We start from the raw sequence: 7,733 nt of genomic DNA on the forward strand, positions 1-7,733 counted from the left end.
AGACCTATGACATTTATGTCAAATAATTTATGAGGGTATTGATTACCCAACTAAACAAATGATAGAATCTATGTGCCCTGAGGGATTCACATCCTTTACAGATGAAGAAAAGGCATGGGAATTCTTACTTGACTTAGCTGACAAAACCCGTGAATGGGAATCAACCCAAGAGAGTGAAAGAACTATAAGAGGAAAAGGATATTTTGTGGATGGGATAGTAGCCAAGGAAGCCCATTTGGATATCCTAATCAAGAGGATTGAGGCTATTGTTCCTAGAGAGTCATAGAAGAATGCCCTAACACCTCTGGGGGCACTTCTAATGATAGTGTTAATGCCTTATACCAGAATAATCCATATAGTAACACCTACAATCCAGGATGGAGAAATCACCCAAATTTCTCTTGGAATCAGGGCAACCAAGTAGGACCTTCCAATTTCTATAATCAAGGTCAACCTGGACCCCCAAAGGCCTCCCTTTGCACAACAATATTTTTCTCAAAATACTTTTCCTAGGTCAAATGTAGGACCTCAGGCGAGTTTTCCTAGGGCCCCTCTTCTATCATCTTATCAGCAACCCCCTGGGTTTACCAACACTGGAGAGGCAAGTAGAATAAGTGACTTGGAAAAAAATATGGCCCTCCTCATGACAAGGCATCAAAATCTTACGAGAGAACTTACCCAAGTTGTCTCAATTATGCGTGAGAGGGAGAAAGGAACTTTACCCAGTCAACCAGAGCCTAACCCTAGGCATCATTAGCCTGTTAGTTCACAAGGACCAACTAATGCACCACTGAATATAGTACAAGGTCAGACCCAACAAGGGCCCTCTAACCAATGTAATGTTGTTTATGCCCTTAGGAGTGGTAGAGAGTACCAACAGAGTGTTTCTAAATCTTCCCCATCTATTACTTCTGTTAACTCTTCTTCAGTTGAGGACACAAGTGTGCCTCTTGTTCCAGGTTCGTCTGATGAACCTAAAGATTTTTCTGAAACTAAAGATGATTTGGTTGAGGAAACCAAAAATGATTCTTCTGAACAGGGGCAAATCCCTAACAGTCCTTATGTTCATCCTGTCCCATTTCCTAATCGCTTGGTAAACAAAAAGAAGACTGCTTCCATGGACAAAATTTTAGAAGTCTTCAAAAAGGTAGAAATAAACATCCCTCTTTTGGATGCCATATCCCAGATCCCCACCTATGCAAAGGTACTGAAAGGTTTGTGTACTCACAAACGTATCACTAGTGTGCCCAAAAAGGCGTTCTTGGCAGGTAACATTAGTTCCATAATTACTCAGCCTATAGCAGCCAAGTATAAGGATCCAGGGAGCCCTACCATATCTTGTGTCATAGGCAACACCTATATTGAGCATGCCTTACTTGACCTTGGCGCAAGTGTGAATCTTTTACCTTACCATGTGTACAAGCAACTAGGATTGGGAGAATTAAAAGCCACTGGAACTACTCTTCAGTTGGCAGATAGGTCTGTTAAGATTCCTAAAGGGATGGTTGAGGATGTCTTACTAAAGGTGGGGGAATTTATTTTTCCTGTTGATTTCATTGTGTTAGATACTAAGCCCTTCTTAACCAAGGATGAGATCCCAATAATTCTAGGAAGACCATTCTTGGCTACCAGTAATGCATTAATCAACTGCCAGAATGGTTTCCTAAGGTTATCTTTTGGTAACCAAACTGTTGAGTTTAACATGTTTAGGATAGGCAAGCAACCACATATGGAAGAAGAGATCAATATGCTTGAGGATTTTCTGGATTTTTCCTATGATTTAATTACCAACTTTGATATTGATTTTGATTCAGAATTCCAAGAGTGTATGGATGAGTTGGATGATGATAGTGAAAATTTCTTTTCTGAAGTCTTGAGTCTTCACACACCTGTGGAGCCCTTAGGACCCCTTTCCAATTCCATTCCCAAACCTTCCATAGTTGAGCCCCCTAAGCTAGATCTTAAGGAGTTGCCATCCAATTTGAGATATGCTTTCCTAGGGCCTGACCAGACTCTTCCTGTAATAATTTCTTCAAATTTGACTTCTAGCCAGGAAGAGGAGTTATTTAAAGTGTTAAAAGATAATAAGGAAGCCCTAGGTTGGACCATGGCTGATATCAAGGGTATAAGCCCTTCTATTGTGCAACATCATATACATCTTATGGAGGATTCCAAACCATCCACGGAACCCCAAAGAAGAACTAACCCAGTGATGATGGAAGCCATTAAGAAAGAGATCCTAAAGTGCTTGGATCATGGAATAATTTATCCTATTTCTGGCAGCCAATGGGTAAGCCCAGTTCATGTAGTGCCTAAGAAGTCTAGTGTGACTGTAGTTCCTAATGCCAATAATGAGTTGATCCCTACCCGTGTCCAAACAGGATGAAGTGTGTGCATTGACTACAGGAAACTTAATGTGGCAACCTGGAAGGACCACTTCCCATTGCCATTCATTGATCAGATGTTAGAGAGGTTAGCTGGACATGAATACTATTATTTTCTTGATGGATATTCCGGCTATAACCAAATCCCAATTGCTTTAGAGGACCAACATAAGACCACTTTTACATGCCCATATGGAACATTTGCTTACGGGCGTATGCCCTTTGGGCTTTGCAATGCCCCTGCTACGTTCCAACGATGCATGATGAGCATTTTTTCTGACATGGTCGAAAAATTCTTAGAAGTATTTATGGATGACTTTTCAATTCATGGGAATTCCTATTCTGAATGTCTTCATCATCTTTCCCTAGTTTTGAAAAGGTGCATATCTAAGAATTTGGTTTTGAATTGGGAGAAATGTCATTTTATGGTTAAATCTGGTATTGTTTTAGGCCATGTAATATCCAAGGAGGGAATTAAGGTAGATAGAGCCAAAGTGGATTTAATTGATAATTTACCACCTCCTCAATCTGTTAAGGATGTTCGGTCTTTTCTAGGGCATGCAGGCTTCTACAGAAGGTTTATTAAGAACTTTAGTCAGTTAGCCCGACCTCTCACCTCATTACTTGTCAAAGATCAGACTTTTGAGTTTTCCAAAGAGTGCCTAGAATCCTTCAAGCAACTTAAGAAGGAGTTGACCAATGCACCCATTGTTCAACCACCTGTTTGGACTGAACCTTTTGAACTGATGTGTGATGCTTCGGATTTTGCCATAGGAGCAGTTTTAGGTCAAAGGATTAATAAGTTGCCCACTGTCATTTACTATGCTAGTAGGACCTTAAATGATGCACAACTCAATTATACAACCACTGAAAAAGAATTTTTAGCTGTTGTGTTTGCATTAGAAAAGTTTCGGTCTTACTTAGTTGGTTCACATGTGGTGGTGTATACTGATCATTCTGCCCTCAGATACCTAGTTCAGAAGAAGGATGCCAAAACCCGTCTCATTAGGTGGGTTTTACTTTTGCAAGAGTTTGATTTAGAAATTAGGGATAAGAAAGGAGTTGAAAACCTAGTTGCAGACCATTTATCCCGGCTTCCCAATTCCTTGACTGTTGATTCTTCAGTCAACGAGAACTTTTCAGATGAACAATTATTTACAATGTCCAGTGAACCATGGTTTGCTGACATTGTCAACTTCTTAGTTTCAAGTGTGACTCCGGATCACTGGTCCACCCAAGATAAGTATAGGTTTCATTCCTAAGTTAAGCACTTTTTCTGGGATGATCCTTATTTGTTTAAGATATGTCCGGATCAGATTATCCGACGATGTGTTCCTGATCATGAGCAACATTCCATTCTCTCTTTTTGTCATGATCATGCATGTGGTGGACACTTTGGACCTAAGAAGACTGCCGCAAAGGTTCTCCAATGCGGATTTTATTGGCCCACTCTTTTTAGAGATGCTTTTGATTTTTGCAAGGCTTGCCCTGCCTGCCAGTCTTTTGGCCGTATCAATAAAAGGAACATGATGCCCCTCAACCCTATTTTGGTAGTTGAGATCTTTGATGTATGGGGCATCGATTTTATGGGACCATTCCCTAATTCCTTTGGGAATTTGTACATACTTTTGGCCGTTGATTATGTTTCTAAATGGATAGAGGCCATACCTTGTAAAACTAATGACCACAAAGTGGTGGTCCAGTTTCTCAAAGAGAACATTTTTTCCCGCTTTGGTGCACCACGTGCAATAATTAGTGATAGGGGTACTCATTTTTGTAATCGGCCTTTTGAGACCCTAATGAAAAAGTATGGGATCACTCATAAGTTATCTACCCCTTATCACCCCCAAACTAGTGGCCAAGTGGAGGTGTCTAATAGGCAGATCAAACAAATCTTGGAGAAAACTGTTAATCCCAACCGTAAGGATTGGTCCCTTAGGCTCATTGATGCCTTATGGGCCCATCGTACTGCATTCAAGACTGACCTTGGCCAGTCTCCCTACCGTTTGGTGTATGGGAAAAGCTTGTCACTTACCAGTTGAGTTGGAGCATAAGGCCTTTTGGGCCATCAAGAAGCTCAACTTTGATTTGTCTGATGCGGGAATTCATCGTAGGCTCCAACTATCTGAGTTGGAGGAACTTAGGAATGATGCCTATGAAAGTTCTAGAATTTACAAGGAAAAGACCAAAGCTTTCCATGATAAACACATTCTGCGTAAATCTTTTGCAATTGGTGATAAGGTCTTATTGTACAACTCTCGATTGCATCTTTTTCCTGGTAAGCTTAGATCCCGATGGGATGGCCCATTTATTGTTCATAATGTATATCCCCATGGGGCTGTGGAGATTTTGAATCCAGGAACAGGGGTAATTTCGAAGGTTAATGGTCAGCGTTTGAAACCGTTCCTCGAGTTTCCCACTACTAGTAGTGAAGAGGTCATGGATCTCCATGAACCTCTTTACACTGATGACTAATTTTTAATCAGGTATGACCCCCTTGCATTGTCTTTGCTTTTAATTTTTTCCATGCATTGAGGACATTGCATGACTTAAGTGTGGGGGAGGGAAACCAGTTTTTATTTTTTATTTTTTTTTCACTTTGTTTTGTTTGTTTTTCTTTTTATTTTTTGAGCTTGCTAAGGATGAAGTCCTACTTTGGCTTTTGGCTAATGATCATACCATTCGGTTGCTTGATGTATGAAAATAAAATTTTTGATTAAGGTACCCATTTTGAACGTATAAAAACCCTGTTGAGAAGAAAGAAACAAGCATGTGTCTTGAGATGGGACTTTCTTTTGAAAAATAAGAGACCCCTGTTTTATGGTGATGGACCATATGTAAGTCTGTGGGTTCCTTGTACTTTTGATTTGGAGTTGAGACCTTCTTTTTAATTTGGCATGGGTTGACAAATGCACAATTTTAAATGAAATGTGAAATGTGGTATAAAGAAGAATAAGAGTTGATTCCCTTGGAACTAGACAGGGCATTGCGCCTCAGGAAGCGTGGTGTCTTGATCGAAATTCCTTGGGAGGAAACTTCTGAAGTAACTCTAGCATCACTGCCTTTGTGGACATATGCAAAAAGTGAAGCTACATAGTAACTTGGGTGTCTGGTGTTTGCTCCACCATGTCATTCAGGCCAAAAGTAGTGGAGTAGAATAGAGTTTATTAGTAGAAAAAAAAAAAGAGAAAAAAAATGTGCAAATGTCATTATTGCTTGGTAACATGTTTGGTCAAAAACACTCCAACGCCTTAGTCATTGGTTCCCTATTTCTTCACAAGTGGTTTTGCCTTAAGATAAGGATGTTTTGGAAGAGACGAGGTGAGTTCCAAATTAAGAAATATGCTAGTGCCTGGAATTGATAAAGGGTAATAAAAGTTCAAGTGTGGGGGTCCCTTGTAAGAGAAATTATCTTTGCTCCGGATCGGTATGAGCCTTACCTTTAGCCAAAGTTGGGATTTGTTTATTCTGAATTTTGGGTGTATATTCACTGCAAACACCCACGAGACACAACTCGTCCACTAGGGGTGACCTAGGGGTTTAAAGGCTTGTTGCACATGCTAAGTGCAACCGTGATTCCTACGAAAGTGAGTTAGGTTTTTTTTATCTTTATTCTTTTTCTTTTTGTTTTGCTCGAGGACTAGCAAAGTCTAAGTGTGGGGGAATTCTGATGAGCACATTTATGTGTGAAATCTAGGGTAGTAAAACATGCATTTTACATATTTAGAATGGAGCTACCTTGGGTTTTACTCTCTTTTTGCAGGTTTTATATTTTCAAGGCCTTAAGGACTATCGGGAGCTATATCTTCAATTTTACACGTAAAGAGGTCCTATTTCTTTCCATGGTTGCGAAGAGGATGAAATTCTGAGCAAGATGGACGTGTTCAATTAAAAGTACACATTCGTTTGGTCACCCGTACAAATGATTATTCTTTTTCGGGTCAGAAAAAGAATAATGGATCAGAACTGAACCGAGATGCAGAACCAGCCCGTTTGCAATTGTCCCAGAGGTACAAGGAATACTCCAAATGCCAACAAGGATCGATGGACCACATCCTTAAGTGATTAAAGATTTGTTTTTGGTAACAACAGCTACCTAGCTTAGTTGGTGAGCTATGGTGTACAAAATTCCCTTGCTCACCAAGAGGTCTCAAGTTCGAATCTCATGGTTGTTTTTTTTAGAGGATTTTGTTGAAGATTTCCTGCTTTTCACTCACTTAAAGCACTAAGGGCATGGAGGGGATTTCCACATCAAATTAGAAGCAAGGAAAATCATGGAAGCAAGAAGAGAAGAGAAAAAAAAAAGGAAAGAAAAAAAGGGAGAAATAGAGATTGTCCAAATCTTCTCTCTCCTCCACATCATCACCAAACCTCCACATCATCACCAAAGATTGTCCAAATCACACAAAGGAAGAAAAAAAAATCGTCCCTAGGAGAGAGAAAAAAAGAAGAAAAATAAATTAGAAAAAAAAAAGGAAAGAAAATAAGCAAAAAATTTTAGGAAATTTCTCAAAATTTATTTCTCTCTTCTCTCTCCTCCATCTTAGCACTTTTGGACTCAAAAGATCTCACAATCAATTGTGGGTTTCTCTCTTTTAGGAAAGAGAAAATTGTTACCCTACCTCTCCATTCCCTATAAATACAACTCATGTAAGAGGAGGAGACACAATTCATTCTTCTTCTAGTTTTTTTTAGTTGCTCTCTCTCTCTCTTCTCTCTCTCTTTAGTTCTAGTTCTTCTCTATTTTTGCTTTAATCACTTTTGTAATAGTTTTTTTTATGTCAATTAATGCAAGCACTCTTTTATTTTTATTCAGTTCTTTTTATGTTTATGATTTATGCAATTGAGTTGTAATTTTTTAAGTTATAGTTCTAGGCTTAGATCTAGGTGACAAGATCACGAGCCGTGGAGCAATTTTTTTTCAAGTTCAAGCATTGATTCAAGTAAGTAGGCTCCTTCAGTAGTCTTCTCTCCCCCCTCTCATTCCCTCTTCTGACTACCCTTTCTTTCTTAATTTAGGATTTTTATTTTCAGTCGTTACATTATTGCTATCCCTTTCCCCCAAGGTTCATGGCTAGTGTATGTGTTGGCTTTGCCCCTCCTAGCCATAGAACCATCAATTTATTGCTTTTATTTTAATTGTCTCCCTTTTCCTAAAGCCAAGTAGAGTAACCCTTGTAAGAGTGACTCTCTGGTCAAGTAGGGAAGCTCATATTATGATGCATCAAGTAGGGAAGCTCATATTATGATGCATCCCTCGGGCTAAGTAGAGAAACCTACTTGTGAGTCTCTCTCTAGCTTTATCCCCTTTCTTTTACTTTATTTTTATTTCAGCATTTTTTTCCGTTA

The sequence above is a fragment of the Macadamia integrifolia genome, unplaced genomic scaffold (genome assembly GCF_013358625.1).
Source record: "Macadamia integrifolia cultivar HAES 741 unplaced genomic scaffold, SCU_Mint_v3 scaffold2963, whole genome shotgun sequence".
Lineage (NCBI taxonomy): Eukaryota > Viridiplantae > Streptophyta > Magnoliopsida > Proteales > Proteaceae > Macadamia > Macadamia integrifolia.